The 15594-nt window shown below is 46.0% G+C and overlaps 1 long non-coding RNA gene across 1 annotated transcript; it reads left to right on the forward strand.

Moving 5' to 3' along the window:
- The first annotated feature begins 8899 nt into the window (after positions 1 to 8899).
- On the forward strand, positions 8900 to 11101 carry LOC136397784 (uncharacterized). Its single transcript, XR_010749919.1, has 3 exons — positions 8900 to 9038; positions 9338 to 9417; positions 10968 to 11101. It is a non-coding gene; the product is annotated as an uncharacterized lncRNA (long non-coding RNA).
- The last annotated feature ends 4493 nt before the right edge of the window (positions 11102 to 15594 follow it).

Genomic DNA, 15594 nt, shown 5'->3' on the forward strand with positions numbered 1-15594 from the left:
GAACCCAGTGCTACTGGATTAAAATATAAGACATCAGTATGAACTCATATTTAGCTTAACATTAATAAATATAAAAACGGGTAGCTACAGATAAAATTACAGATATGTATGTTTACATTGGTTAGTATAATATATATATACATATATTTTTTAGATACATCTGCTGAGAGGCTTGGAAACAGTGATACTCCAATTGTAATGAACACACAGATCTTGGTTTCCAAATTCCATTCTCCAATAAAAGGAATCAGAGTTCCTTCGAGAAATGGCTGGCTCTGGTGCGAGGACAGGGAAATACAAGACAGGCCTGGAGCATCTTATGTTGCCAGAAAGAAAAGAAGTGCCAAAAACAAAAGGTCGGGGACATGTCAAGGGGACACAGGAGCCAACTTGAAAGAGCTCCTGGCCAAAGCTAGAACAATTTGAGCAACAAAATAAAATATGTAGTATATCCCAAAGTACATATATACAGGAGTCTATACTGATAAAAATAAATGGTTAAATAAACAACAATCAAAAAAGAAAAGACTTTCTTATAAAAAAAAATTCCAGATAATATGTATACACAATCCTGTGGGATAGAATTACTGACTTTACTTCCAAACAATACAGAATGAAAAGGCAAGGGTGTGTGAGGTGGGGAGTAACTTTACTACTGGAAAAACGCTACCGGGTTAACACTACCTTGGTCAAGTGACAAAGATGTACTTCACCAGTGATAAGTCATGTTCACAGAATGTACCCCTTGACATGTGATTATGAGAAGGGCACTTCACCTCTCTGGTGTTATTCCCAAAAACACATAACCCCAATCTAATCATTAGAGAATCATCAGCAAACCCAAAACTGAGGGACATACTACAATACACCTAAAAACTGTCAAGGTCATGAAAAAGAAAAAGAAAAAGAAAGAAAGAATGAGAGACTGTCATCAAACAGAGGAGATTAAGGAGACATAATGACCAAACGCAATGATTTCCTGGTTTGAATCCTGGGACAGAAAAAGGACCTTAGTGAAAGAACCAATGAAATCTAAATAAAGTCTGGAACTTGGTTCACGTTGCCAGCTGTACCAGTGTTGCTGTCTTAGTTTTGACATGGGTACCATGGTTATGCAAAATGTTAACAATGGGGAAACTGAGTGAGGAGTATACCAGAATTTTGTATACTATGCAATGTTCTTATAAATCTAAAATTATTCCACAATAAAACATTTATGCAAAAAAATCTATTTCCCTTAAAATCAGGATCATTAGTAGGATGACTTCAGAAAGCCAATCAGCACTGTAAAAAAACAAAAGGACAAACATAGGATCCAGAAGGGAAAACTAGGGCGGGCATTATTTAATATTATTGTTTACACAGAAAATCCAAAAGACAAACTGTTAGAACTAATAAAACTAATAAGGCTCTAGTCAACTGCTGTGAGTACACATGCTTACACACAGACACAAATATTTGCCTATGTACTGTCAAGAATTAGAAAATGTACCATTACAATATTAATAAAAGCTATAATTTATCTAGGAATAAATCTAACATAAGGTGTGCAAAGTCTTAATAAAGAAGCAATTTTTGCCTGGCCTGTGGAGGCTCAGTGGATAAAGCATCAACTTGGCACACTGAGGTCGCCGGCTTGAAACCCTGGGCTTGCCGGGTCAAGGCATATGTGGGAGTTGAGGCTTCCTGCTCCTCCCTCCCCTTCTCTCTCTCTCTCTCTCTCTCTCTCTCTCTTTTCCTCTCTCTCAAATGAATAAACAAAATTTAAAAAGAAAGAAACAAATTTTTATTAAGTGATATAAAACAGAAATCAAATAAATGAAAAGATGCACCATATTCATGGAAGGAAAAACTCTATATCATAAAGATGTCACTTCTCCACAAATTAATATATGACTTAGTAAAATTACCATCAAAATGCCATTGGAGTTTTGGGACATTTCACACAATATTTTCAGAGTAATTCATTTCCACTGAGGAGTGGGCGGCAGGAAAAATCTCCACAGAGCAATGACCAGTGGCAACAGCCATAGGTCTTCTTTGCCATCATCCCAAGATGATAAGGTCTCAGCCTCAGTCCCCATTCATCCCAATAAGGCGATGAACAAGAGAACCTTGCGTCAGGTATATGATCAGGATGTACTTCGACATCAGCTGCTTTCTGTGTTTCTGAAAGAGGAGCAATGGAGAAAATCGGTCCCTGCTATTTCTGCTGCTCAGGAACCAAAGCCTCTTCCAGCCTGGAGTCCGGCCAGCGAAGCCGTAATAAATAACCCCACCAGTGGAAAAAGCACCTCATCTCACTCCATGAGTTTATAAATCAGTACGTTACTCAGTTATACCTTGACTTCATCTAATATTTTTCTCCATCATTCCACCATTGGGGATAGTGTCCTACAGGAAAAACTCATATTCTAAAATGTGTGTTTCATCTTCTTCCAGTATAGAAAAGCAGGCTCAGTGGAGAAGGAAGAGCGAGAGGCCTCTGCCGGCTTAACGCTTGGCAACAAGCCATGGAAAGGCTTCCAGGAAGACTGTCCTCGGAAGATGACTCTATCAGGCTAGACCAGGAGTTCATGGCCAGGAGCTCCCACAGGAGCTGGCTCCTTCTCCTGCTTCACTGTCTGCTCCTCCCATCTGGAGGAAGCTCTGGGGCACAGCTCAGGTCAAAAGATAAACCCACAGCCACAGTCATGTGTTTCTAGTACCTCAGAGTTTGCAAATCATTTGTCTCATTTGATCCACAAACAGCCCTATCACTATGGCCATTTGGAAAAATGAAGAATAGGGCATGTAACAGATGGGGAAGCAAACCCAGACTTCAAACTCACAGCTAGTAGGCAAACAACCAGACTATGTCTGGATTTTTAAAAAAATCCCCGTCCTGCACTCCATTGTCCCCACACTCCATCCATCAACGCTTTGCGTGGCATGTCCTTCCATGCCTGCCTGCGCTGACCGCAGGCTGCTGTTCAGGCTCCATCAGGACACCAGTCTTACTCATCCGAAGGCAGATAGAGGCATGTGGTCAGTCCACAAACAAGACGGAGGAGGTGTCTTTCGGTATTTAATCATTGTGTCCCCGCTAATAAGAAAGACAGTTTCTTCAAGCAAGGAATTTCAAAGGGCAACAGGTGGTAACACCCTCTCAGTGCTGGGCCCTCCCTCCCAGGGCTGCACCGGGAGCCGGCACCTGGCCAGCGCGCTGCTGACACCTTGTGGCCGAGAAATAGTTCCTGCCCATTTTCAATCCGAATGATACCAAAAAAGGAGGCTGGCTGAATGCTACGGACCAGCTAGATAGATCTTCCTTTCTGTTCTTCCTGGTGGCCCCCAGGCTGCCCCTCTCCTGAACCCACCGTTCCAGCGCTGCGTAGAAGCCCATGTAACCCTCAGTGGGTGACTGCAGGGCTTCCGGAGGGTCTGGGCAGCCCAGCTCCCGCCAAGCCAAGGTGGTGGCAGTCACAGGGCCCTCTAGGTGGCACCTGCTGCCCAAGGCAGTAACAGCCACTCACGGCACTCGCCAAACAACTGACAGATGAAACAAGGGTTTGCTCATAAAAATAGGCATGAACCAGACACCTGCACACTGGGTCTACTTTGGGGACTTGTATCTGCTGCTGTAAGCATCAGAAAGGGGCAGAGGACGCCCTGCTGGAAATGGAGCTGTGGCAATCGACCTCTTGTGACAGCTATTGAGGCAAATTACAATTTAGAGGCAGAAATCATCAGGGGACTTGTTCTGATGTCAGCAAGAAAACACTTCAAGTTCCAAGGAGACACTACTACTAATAGCATATGGGTACCTCTGTTATCCACATGTGTGCCCTTTTAGTAGAGGCATCTAAATATGGAGTCTTGTCACTGCTTTAAGATGTGTATGCAATGATTTTAGTCCAAGGCATTTTAAATATTCCTCATAGTAATCATCAGTGTGGCTGTGATTCACTTAATAAGAATTTAAGACAGTTATATCTCAAAGTACCATGATGTCCCATTACACTAAGTAGCTCAGGGTCCTGAAGCAGGACATTTAACCTCTGGCCCTGTTTTCCCACTCATAAAATGAGAAGTTTGATCAAATCTGTAGTTCTTTAAGTATGGTTTGTGAACATACATGCATCAGAATCACTTAGTAAAGACCCAGATTTCAAAATCGCTGTTCTGGGATCTGGGAATCTGCATTCCAATCCATTCTTCAGGTAACACTTATGCACACGTGTTTGAACAAGGTGAAGGGGGGCTAAGATTTATGGAGACCTGTGGTGCGCCCTGAACGGATAAGAGAAGATCTTTACACTTAAAGAGACCACGGTCCTTCTGGGAACATAGACAAGTGAACAAAAGGTATACAAATGACAACAGAGGCTGTGGGGGAAGGAAGAGAGAGTGGGCAGCTGCCTGGGGCCTCCCTGAAGCTTCACAGGGGAAGTGACGCCGGAGTTGTCTGGAAAGACGAGTGCACCAGGTGCTCAGAGTGTGGCTGACGGAGGTCAGGGGGGCCCCCACGGACCTCAAGAGCAGCATGTGACTTTCCGCTGCTGCCCTGGGGCTGGGACTGTGAGAGACCAGAAGCCCCACCCCTCCCAGGAGGCCAGCATCTGTAAGAGGAGAGGAACATGCTAAGGATTAGCCTGCCATTTTCATTTGATCCAAAAATGGATCCAAAGCTCTGGTAATCTCATCCTCTCCTTCCAAAGCAGTGAGAGGTCAGGTCCTCCCAGGGTGAGTGCCCAGAGGCGGAGCCCATGCCGTGTCCATCACAGCACACAGGCGGCACGGCCGAGGGAGAACCCCCCAGAGTGGGCCTAAGGTCTCATGTCAGCAAAATACTGTCTTCATAAAGAACATTTTAAAAAATAAGTGTTCTCCTCTTTATATCTCTTTTCCTTTCCCCTGCCTATTTTTCCAATTTCCTTGAATAATATTTAAAACTATTTACTTTCTGTAGCTTTTGGAAAGCTGTAACAACAACAAACCCTTTAGTTACTTACTAAGTGGGATTTGATCCATGTTCTTAAGTTTACCCTTTGTCCTTCAGCATGAGTTATGCCCAGGCCTTCTTACCCTGCTGGCTGTCCTCCGGGTCCTCTCAGCCCAGTGGCCTGGGGCCTGCCCTGGGAGAAGCAAGCCCCAGCCTGCCCTCCCTCAGCTGGTGTGCTGGAGGTTGCTCCCAGCAGCTCACCAGAGCTGATTCTACATCTTCAGGAATTTTTCAACTCAGGTGTTAAAAACAGACATTATTAAAAATTAAATTATACACATTACAAGTAAATAAGTTATATTAAAAACAAAGATAATAGATGCTCAAAACCCACCACTTCCCAACTATTTTACCACATTATACTTATCTATGCTCTAGAGCAGGGGTCCTCAAAGTACAGCCCGCAGGCCGCATGCGGCCCCCTGAGGCCATTTATCCGCCCCCGCCGCACTTCCTGAAGGGGCACCTCTTTCAATTGGTGGTCAGTGAGAGGAGCATAGTTCTCATTGAAATACTGGTCAGTTTGTTGATTTAAATTTACTTGTTCTTTATTTTAAATATTGGATTTGTTCCTGTTTTTTTTTTTTACTTTAAAATAAGATATGTGCAGTGTGCATAGGGATTTGTTCATAGTTTTTTTTATAGTCCGGCCCTCCAACGGTCTGAGGGACAGTGAACTGGCCCCCTGTGTAAAAAGTTTGGGGACCCCTGCTCTAGAGGTTATTTACATCCATTACATCTGACTAGTGGAAATACTAGTATATAACGACGTGCCTCCGCACATATCTTGCCAACCCTGAGTTCAGTGATGTTTAAATTGATAACAGTGAAAATATTCACACCATGGAGCCTGACCAGGTGGTGGCACAGTGGATAGAGTGTCAGACTGGAACACAAAGGACCCAGGTTTGAAACTCTGAGGTTGCCAGCTTGAGCGTGGGTTTACCTGGCATGTGAACTTGAGTGTGGGATTGCTGGCTTGAGCATGGGATCATAGATATGACCCCATGATCACTGGCTTGAGCTCAAAGGTTGCTGGCTTGAGAAAGGGGCCGCTCACTCTGCTGTAGCCCCTGGTCAAGACACATATGGGAAAGCAATCAATGAACAACTAAGGTGCTCCTGTGAAGAACTGATGCTTCTCATCTCTCTCCCTTCCGGTCTGTCTGTCCCCATCTGTCCCTCTCTCTGTCTTTGTCAAAGAAAAAAGAAAATATTCACCCCATGGAAATCAGCATATGCTAGAAATCAGGACTTGATTTATCATTTTGTTGATTATCTAGGCTTCAGAAAGTAATGGAAAATGTTAATGAGAATTAAAGTTAAAAGTGTGTCATAACTATGGCTGTTACATTGCAAATAGCACAAAAATTTGAGGAAAAATCTTCCCATATTTAAAAAACTAACATTTTATTAGAAAAAAAGTCACTTGTGTCACTGATAAACAGGCAATGCTCCAACATATGTGTTGGTCAAATAAGTTTGTAAATATGATATATATGTTTGCTCACTTATAGTTTGCATTGGGTGTGGGGGACAGGTTGTAAGCAGGCAGGGTGGTTATAGCCTAAGGCTTAGTTTTAAGACTAAGCTTTTCCCCACACCCTTGACTGATTGCATGATGTGGGGTGGTGCACTCTCGTGAGGAATCCCATTATGCCTCAGATAAGTGACTTTGTATCAGAGACTTCCTTGTTTGTATATTGGATTAAAGGTTTTGATTTCTGCACTATAAAATGGGACAGACCGGGAGCTTGCTCTCTCTCAGTTCCTGAGATTAGCATTAGAGAAGAGAGCAGAGAAAGGCCATGTGGTAGAGAGGAGAAGCAGCCAAGATGGCAGAGTGCTGGAGGAGATGCCAGTTTGTGTAGAGTTTGTGCAGAGAGAAAGAGATGGGGAACAGAGGTGAATAAGCCTGGTGAGGTAGGAACCTTTGATTCTAGAAAACTCAGGTAAGTCAGTGGCTTTGAGAGCCCTGAATGGAAAGGGAAGTGTTTTCCCACTGTGTGTATTTCTTGCCTGCCCGGTGCAAGCTAAGATTAAAGCTAATGGCCCACCAGTTCTTGGCTCCATTGTTTCATTACCATCTGTCCAATCCTATGCAAACCTGCATGGGCCAGGCTGCTGTGATGGTGGCCGTGGCTACTGGCTTTACAATATGTATTTGTGGTTTCACTTTGTCTTATATATTAACATATAAGAAAATCTCACGAGCTTGTATGTCTCAATACTAGGTTGTGCATAGCTTAATTGTAGAACATTAAATAATTATATTTTAAATTTTTACAATGCAGGCTTAAACTTTTTTAATGATCAAAACTTAAAAAGCAGTGGGTTTTTTTCTAATAAAAAAATACTCAATACTACTCATTCAACAACTGCAACCAGGAATAGATAAAAGAAGTCAGCAAAAATCAACAAAAGCATTCTGTGAGAATCAATTGGCTCTGTGGACTTTATAACAAAGAGTGCTATGTTTTTATTATCATTTTAAATTGTGGGCTACACATCCTTTGTGTCAGAGAAATTTATAACAAACATGTGTGTTATATATGTGTATGCACACATTTCTTTTTCCAGAGAGCCCACAGGTAAACATTTACCATTGCACCATTAATCTCCTCTGAGCTTTATGCCTGCAGAACACAGCTCACACTCATCAAGGCAGCAAAGCTTTAGTTGGTTTTCATTGCCGTGCAGCTACCAGAAGAGCACTAGACCGAGAGTCCCTGAAAGTCCAGTTCTCATCTTGATACTGCCACTCACCAGCTACCTGCCACTAGACAAGTCACTCAGCCTGTTTATCTCTTGGTTCCCCTATGTGCAAAAACAAGTGCTTTGAACAATATGAGCAGCAAAGTCCATTCCAGCACTAAACATTTATGATTTATGACCACGGGATGAAGGGGTGATTCTGAAGTTGCAGGGCTGTAATCCAGGAGATTTGGGTAGTGCAAACGTACAAACCGAAGGATTCCCAACTCTACACTTGAATGCCGATGTCACCTGTGAGGTGACAAGGTGTGTTTAAAATGCCCCATGTTGTTCATTATTACCGTATATTTTCAATAGGAATGACATGAAATCCAGCCAAAGGGAAGAAGAGAAACCTTACCCGTAAAGAATGCCTTTCAAGATCTGTCAGTTTGAGAGGAAGTAACATAACTCTGCCTGAGGGGATGAGAATGAGATAGATGTACTGAACCTGCTCCTCAGGCGGGGCACTGCTGGCCCAGCCCCCTCAGCCCTGCCCCTCAGGCGGGGCACTGCTGGCCCAGCCCCCTCAGCCCTGCCCCTCAGGCGGGGCACTGCTGGCCCAGCCCCCTCAGCCCTGCCCCTCAGGCGGGGCACTGCTGGCCCAGCCCCCTCAGCCCTGCCCCTCAGGCGGGGCACCGCTGGCCCAGCCCCCTCAGCCCTGCCCCTCAGGCGGGGCACCGCTGGCCCAGCCCCCTCAGCCCTGCCCCTCAGGCGGGGCACCGCTGGCCCAGCCCCCTCAGCCCTGCCCCTCAGGCGGGGCACCGCTGGCCCAGCCCCCTCAGCCCTGCCCCTCAGGCGGGGCACCGCTGGCCCAGCCCCCTCAGCCCTGCCCCTCTCCCCACAAAGCACACGGACCGCTGCTCAATACCCAAACAAGTGATGGCCCACAAAATAGAATAATTAAATAGAGCACTTTACAGCTTACACAGTGCCTTTGCAGCCTCCGCAGTGCTGGGCAGGAAATGGTTAAGCAGGAACTGTCCTGAGACAGGGCTGCCATAGGCAGGGAAGGGGCGCTGATTAATAACACCACAAAGGAAGTGTGGGCCTCCTTCACTCTGCCCAATGGGGAAATCCATTTTCAATTCTGACCTCAATGAGGAAGTTACTCCTCCTGCCAAAAGGAGTGGAGCACGACCTTCCCCAGCTCACAGCACAGCAGAATCAGAAGACAGGCGGACGGAGAGAAACAGCACCATGGGCAGAGTAAAAAGCTGGACAAACAGGGCAGGAGATTGGTGGAGACAACTTCCTTAGAAGTATGGTGATGAGACAACTCACAGCCCATACTTACTGGGTGAGAACAAGGCCAGGCAACAAGAAAATGCTACTTAATAAGGAACAGGAATAGAGGGGACAAGGAAGAATGCCAGCAGAACCTAGAAGAGTCTAGACACACCAGACCACACTGCTTAGAGGGTCCTTCACAAAGAGTAACTTAGGAAGGCATACCAGAATCCACTGGATATATTTTATTACAGTATATATTTTAAAACTAACATATGACTTTAAAAACATATATAGTTCTTATCCGATTTTTCTGTCCTAATAAAATCCTAAGTTTTTACTATCTGAAAACCTAAGAAATTGTTTCAGAATGCCAACAGGCCCAGGAAGATCCCGACCTTATGGCTGAAGTTCAGGAGCTAATTAATGTTCAGGGCAGGAAGAGCCAGGTGAGCAGCCTCGTGCCCTTGCTCTTTGTGGAATGAGATCTCCAGGAAGTCTGTTTCCATCGAGGTGTGTGACACATTTACACATTCACACACTCTGTCAGCCAAAGGTCCAACCAGGAAAACAGAAAGCACCTCAGACATTTACATGCAAGGGAATTCAACGAAGGGGACAGACTACAAGGTGATGGTAAGCTGAGAAGTTGGACAGGGGACCAAGACATAAGGCTGAGGCTGCAGGGACAAAGGGAGGCCATTCTGGGAGCTGCAATACCGAGGGCTTTCCAGAGGGGTCCGGAGGCATGGCTGAGGGGGAGCTGCGGCTGGAGAAGCCAGCGCCGGAGGCAGAGAGTGGAAGAGACACCTTCCCCCGGTTCCTGTGGGCGGAACCCGGTCAAGGTCAGATCCGATGCTGCAAAGCCGATCAGGGGAAATTAAGGAATGGGTCTGAGGAAAAACAAGCCCAGAGTTAGCACACATTCTCTCAGTTAAACCTGGAATTGACCACAAGAGTAAGTAATATAATCTCCATGTCACTGATGGAGAAACCAAGCCCCAGAGACATTAAAACCCAGCACAGCCAACAGCACATGGTAGAAAATGGTGGAGCTGAGATGGAAACTTAGATCTCCAATCTGTACACGCCCCTCCGTCCATTCTCCTTAGCCTGTCCTGCAGTGGTGTGGGGGCAGGGGATGTCTGTTGAGCCCCATGGCTCTCTCAAGCTACCAGTGATAGCTGTTCTTAACCTCCCGCTTGTTCCTGCACCAGGAGCCACAGTCAGGGCACCATATGGTGCTCAGGCACAGGGGAGGCCACCTGTGGGCCAGGCTGCCAGCCAGTGGACCCATGGAGGATCTCGCTTAATTGCCCTGAGCCTCCACAAATGGCCTCTGCATGCTTGTGTGAAGGCAGAGCAATGGGCCAACTCAAAGGCCGTGCCAGCTAATTATCTACCCCTCCTTCTGCTCCCTGGAAGCCCTGGCCCTGCTGGACGGGTGGCGTTCTGTGTGTCTGATGTCAGATGGCCTGGTTCCACCTCTCAGTGGGGCTGGTATTTGGTTGATACTTCAGGCTCCCATTTGGCTCATAAAACACAAACATCTGCTGGGGTTCTGGATGGCCTGTGGCAGACTTCAGTGTGGAGAGGGGTAGAGAAAGGTGAAGGGGAGCAAGCTGGAGGGGAAGGGAGACTGGAGCAGGCTTTCTGGGGGAGTTAGATACAGTGTGATGGGGGAGGCTTCATCCAGCTAGAGTCCTGATCAGCCCCCCAGAGAAGGGAAAGGCAGAAGAGAAGAGGCGTTCTCTTCTCACAGGGTTTCCTCGGAAAGCCTGAAGTGGCGTCTGTGGAGGCTTTTCCTCCATGGCTCTGCTTCCTCCACCTGCTCCTTTTCTCACCAGTTGGTTATTATTTTCTAACGCATTTTGATAATTACTTTATCAATCAAGAAGGATAAACAAAAGCCTAAAAATATGTCCAACTAAATGAGTTTCCAGAGCCAACCAATCTTCAGTACTGATTTTTATGGTTTTCCTCTTACTTTCTTTTACAGATACACTTGAGAAACGGTTGAGGGGCTCAGCTCCTCTCTCCCTGTGCTTCCCTGGAATAGATGCCCCGTCTATGCTCCTGGCACTCCTCTGCAGGACAAAGACTTTCAGTGAGTTCAGGAAATGCTATCCAAGCCAAATAAACACCCTAAAAAGACTCGCTTACAGTCTTAGCCTTATTAGAATGATTTTTTTTTTTGCCTTTATTTGCTTATTAAATCAACAAATATTGGGTCAAGAGTTGAAAGAACACTTCATGAACCACCTTTAATAAAAATAAAATGCAGGGACTTTTTTTATCATTGCAACCATTTAGAAAAAAAAACTTCCAGATTCAATGGATAGAGCTCATATATCAGAAGCCAAAATGTTGGCTAGCTGTGCCCTGTGGATGACTGGACACGAACCTGTCCCATTAGCCACAAGTGCATTTGTATCTCACGGAGTGGCCCAGCCCAGCCAGGCTTATTGTGAGCTCTGGGGAGAAGCCAGTGAGCACTACCTTGGGGAAGAGGCATTACTTCTACTTCTGCTTCAGTCCGAAATCCATGACTTTGTAATGAAAAAGTCATCGGGGCAAATCACCCCAGTGACCAGTAACAATGGTTTTCAACGCATGCTCCTACCCCAGCCCACCCCCTCCCAGTTTCCATTTCCCAAAGTAACAATGTCCCCTGCCAGGAGGGGGCCTGAGTTTTCTTTCCTATCAAGCACCGCACAGGACTAACATATTCAGTGACTACTCCCCACAACCGACAGCAGGTACTACAGAGATATCAGACCTGAAGGAAGTCATCCAGTTTATAGCTGTTCACGTAAAAGCCATCAGGAGAATCATAAAATGATTCTCCATATGGTGCCCTGAAGCATCCAAAAACTATACGAGAAAGGGGCTTGGAAGGAATTCTTTCCTTTTTGGAGACAAGGAGCGTTGAAGCCAAGCATCTGTGGCAACCTGGAAAAGACACTCCTCCCTGACACCCACCCCCACTGCTTCCCAGGGGTGGCCTGGGGGGTCGGTCTGTGACACGGCCCAGGCACCCGGGGTCACAGACCTGGCTTGTTAGGCTTTTCCATGAACCAAGCTTATGTTTTCTAGTATAAATGAACTCTGCAGTTGCCTTGTGTGGAAGCTTCGGGACGTGGTTTGCCAAATGGAAAAACATTTGGAGGTTGGGAAAATATCTTGCACATAAATTACCGAAGGCACAGGGAATCTAAAAGGAGGATGAAATCAGAAGCCAAGGAAAAGCAGGGAGGGTGCCAAAATAAAAATGGAGAGAGAGACAGAGACGGGGAAAGCGATATAATGATTTCTCTTTCTGACTTGCCTTCAGACCGAAAGGCAAGTTTCTGAGCCATGTTTGAGCCTCATAAAAGCCATGTGCCTAAATATTGGGAAATACCCTTTAAATATTGGATCAAATCCCCATTTTTGTTTTTGTTTTTTTCATCTTTTTTGAGTGGAGCTCTTCATTGATTATGTTAAGTGGTGGCCACTGTTAAGAAACACAAAAAGCCCATTGGCTTTGGCTGTGGCAAAGGCCAGTTACACACTTGTTAATTTCCTGATTTATGACACTGAGGAGATGGGACTGAGGGCGGTACTTCCTCTCTCCTTTCCTCCTCTCGTTCTCTGTCTCTCTTTCTCGGTTTCACTTGCTCTGTCTCTTTGTCTCTCTTGCTGCCTGTCTTTCGGTGGTGGTGGTGGTGGTGGTGGTGGTGGTGGTGGTGGTGTGGTGGTGGAAACTATTAAAACAGAGGCAGATCAGGAAGTTTGTGATAAAGAGAAGCCAGGCTCTCGTCTGACATACAATCTCTCTCTTGGCTTAAGTAAACTTGCTCCTTCAAGGTCTGCCATCAACAGAGTCGGGCTCACATTTCACCACTAAATCTGAGTCAACAATCTCTAATCTGGACACTGGGTTCGGAATCCAGGCTCAGGTTGCACTTGGAAGCTGACAGCAGGGACGAGAGCAGAGAAAAATACGGCCTTTGTTTGTGGTCTGATCATCCCCTCTGAGCTGAGCTGAGGTCATGTGTCGTTTTCTGTCATCAACAAGATAAAAGTTTGCACCTCTCTGGCCCTGAAATGGCTCTCTTGCCATTTATATTAAGGCCAAGGAGCTCTCTGCCCCAGGATAGGAGGGCCAAGTTTGTGGAGAGCTTAGATTTGGAGCTCTTTTCATCTTTCTGACATATGATACCGTGACATAGGCAGCCCTCGCTGGGTTGCTATGCAGATATACAGTTTCTGAAAAGTTACACCCGGAAAACGAAAACCCCGGGCTGGATTAGCATTTCACAAAGAACAGGGATAAAATGTGTAGCAGTTAGGCTAAAAAGCTAAAAAAAAGAAAAAAAAAAAAAAGAAAAAAAAAGTGAATTAAAGTTTCATGAAAACAAACTCTTTTTTAAAGGATCAATAAGTATAAAAGTATCTCATTGCATTCCTGGCCTTTGGTTCTGAGCTCTAATCCAGCTACTGTATGTGAAGGAGAGACTCTGAGCCAAATGGCAGAGACAGGGGAGGAAGGTCTGGGGGCAGCCTGGGGGGGGGGGGGGGTTGGGGGTGCTGGGGAGTGTGAAATAAAAAAGGCTTCTGTTGGGTGTTGTTGTCTTTTTAAAAACTCTTTTTTTTCCTACCTATAATTGCTTTTATTGTTTTTATTTTGTGATAATCTTTCCCTTTTGTTTAAATAAACCTAGAAAGAAGAAAAAGAAATTGCCCCATCTCTGTCTAAGGGTTCTGGCTAACTAAGCTTTCTGCATCTGCCCTCCCTTTCTTCACCAAGGTCAAAGGGCATGCCTTCCAGAGCTCGCTCACTCACACACCAGCTTTTGCTAAACAAATCTTTTTTTTTTCCAAGTGTTTCAAATACTAGGAATGATGTTATATGGAACATTTGAATGGAATGTGATACTTGCATGAGAAGAAGGGAAGAGGAAATGATCAGGGGTTTTTCCTTGTTATTGTCCACACTGGTGCCTTCCAGCGGAGACCGTGTGCTTCTCCTCCGGTGCCCTGGTGCCCTTCCCCGGCTGGCCCTGTCCACACAGCTGGGGAGGCCACGGCCCCTCATCTGCTCACACATCAGGGCTTCCTACCAGCCCCAACTGCAGAAACTCGGGCAGGCAGACCAGAGCAGGGAATGGGAAAGGGGGGTTTCAAAGACGTCAAGGGTGTGAAGGAGATTTGAGGGACACAACTGATCCTGCTCCGTGCAGGGGATGGGAGGCACGGCGGCCAGGATCAATGCCCCGCACAGCTCAGACCTTCCACATGGACCGAGTGCTGTGAAATGCAAAGATGGTACAACCCTGGCCTTTGCTCCCAGGACGCTAGAGGAGAGCAGACGAGTAGAAGGAAGTACAGAGCTACGAAGTGAATCCCCTGAGCATCCCTATTTGTTGGATTATGAGGCTGGCAGTGTTTGCAAAGAGGAGTTCTTATTCCAAACTGAGGAACGGAATTGAGACAGAGGAGGGATCAAAGGGACCAGAGGGAAAGAGGACAGAGGGAAAGGGGATGAGAGGATGGGAATAAACCTGAAGGGAAGGGGGGAGGGTGCTGTGGGGAGGGGGCAAGGGAGATGTCGAGGGGAATACGGGGAAGGGGGGATGCTTCCGAGGCAATACTAGAATCTATGTAAACACAATAAATTAAAATCAATTAAAAAAAAAAGTTCTTATTCCAGAGAGAAATTTTTGGAGGTTTCACAAAGAAGATATGGGCAACTGTGTTTTTCTATAACTCAAGGGAAAGGAATCACTTCTGTGTTCCTCTATGTCACTTCCAAGATAAGAGGACATATCTAAGTGACTAGTGTAAAATTTGGCCAGTATGAGATACTCAATTCAATGCTGTTATGCATGTATGCAGGCATCCATCCATCCACAAGAGGGCAGCCAGAATGGGAGAGTGCCTGTTAACTGCAGGCTCCTCTCAGACGGCCCACAGGCAGTTCCAGGCCCTGAAACTTACTTAGCCTCTGTGTGCTCAGCTTCCTCATCTGCAGAATGGGAACAGCAATAGCAATGATCTCATAGGGTTGTTGTGAGGCATAAATACAATAACGCAACTGAATGGCACTTAAAACGCATTGGATAAATGTGATGACAATGAGCAGTGTTCATTTCTTCTTGGAGGGTTCACTGTCTGTTGGTTTGGCCCAATCCTGAGGAACGGGTGAAGAAAGGGAACATTACTCTTCCCAGAATTCTGGAAGCAGGCTGCAATGATATCATTAGGCATGTGTCCCATTGGCTGATTCAGATTCAAATTGAGTTATAAGCTAAATTGATGCTGATATTTCTGCAGCTGTGGTGCCATCAGAAGAGCGCTGCACCTTGGGGCACAGGGTGCACACCTTGTCTGTTATCTGCTAGCCAAGTGACCTCAGCCGATCACTTCCTCTTCCTGGACGCATCTTCCTCATCTGGAAATGGGGACTGGGCTGCCTCTAGCATGTGGTTTCGTGAGACTGGCTTGAGATAGTCTGAGTGCTGCCTCTGTTGTGGTGTCTGGCACACAGAGGCTGTCAGCATGACATTTGTTCGGTCAGCTCATCAACCAGGGATCCAGTGACCCAGCCCCAACGTGACTGGGAGGCTTGGCTTCAGCTCCTT

This window comes from Saccopteryx leptura, chromosome 3 (assembly GCF_036850995.1).
Source record: "Saccopteryx leptura isolate mSacLep1 chromosome 3, mSacLep1_pri_phased_curated, whole genome shotgun sequence".
NCBI classification, from domain to species: domain Eukaryota; kingdom Metazoa; phylum Chordata; class Mammalia; order Chiroptera; family Emballonuridae; genus Saccopteryx; species Saccopteryx leptura.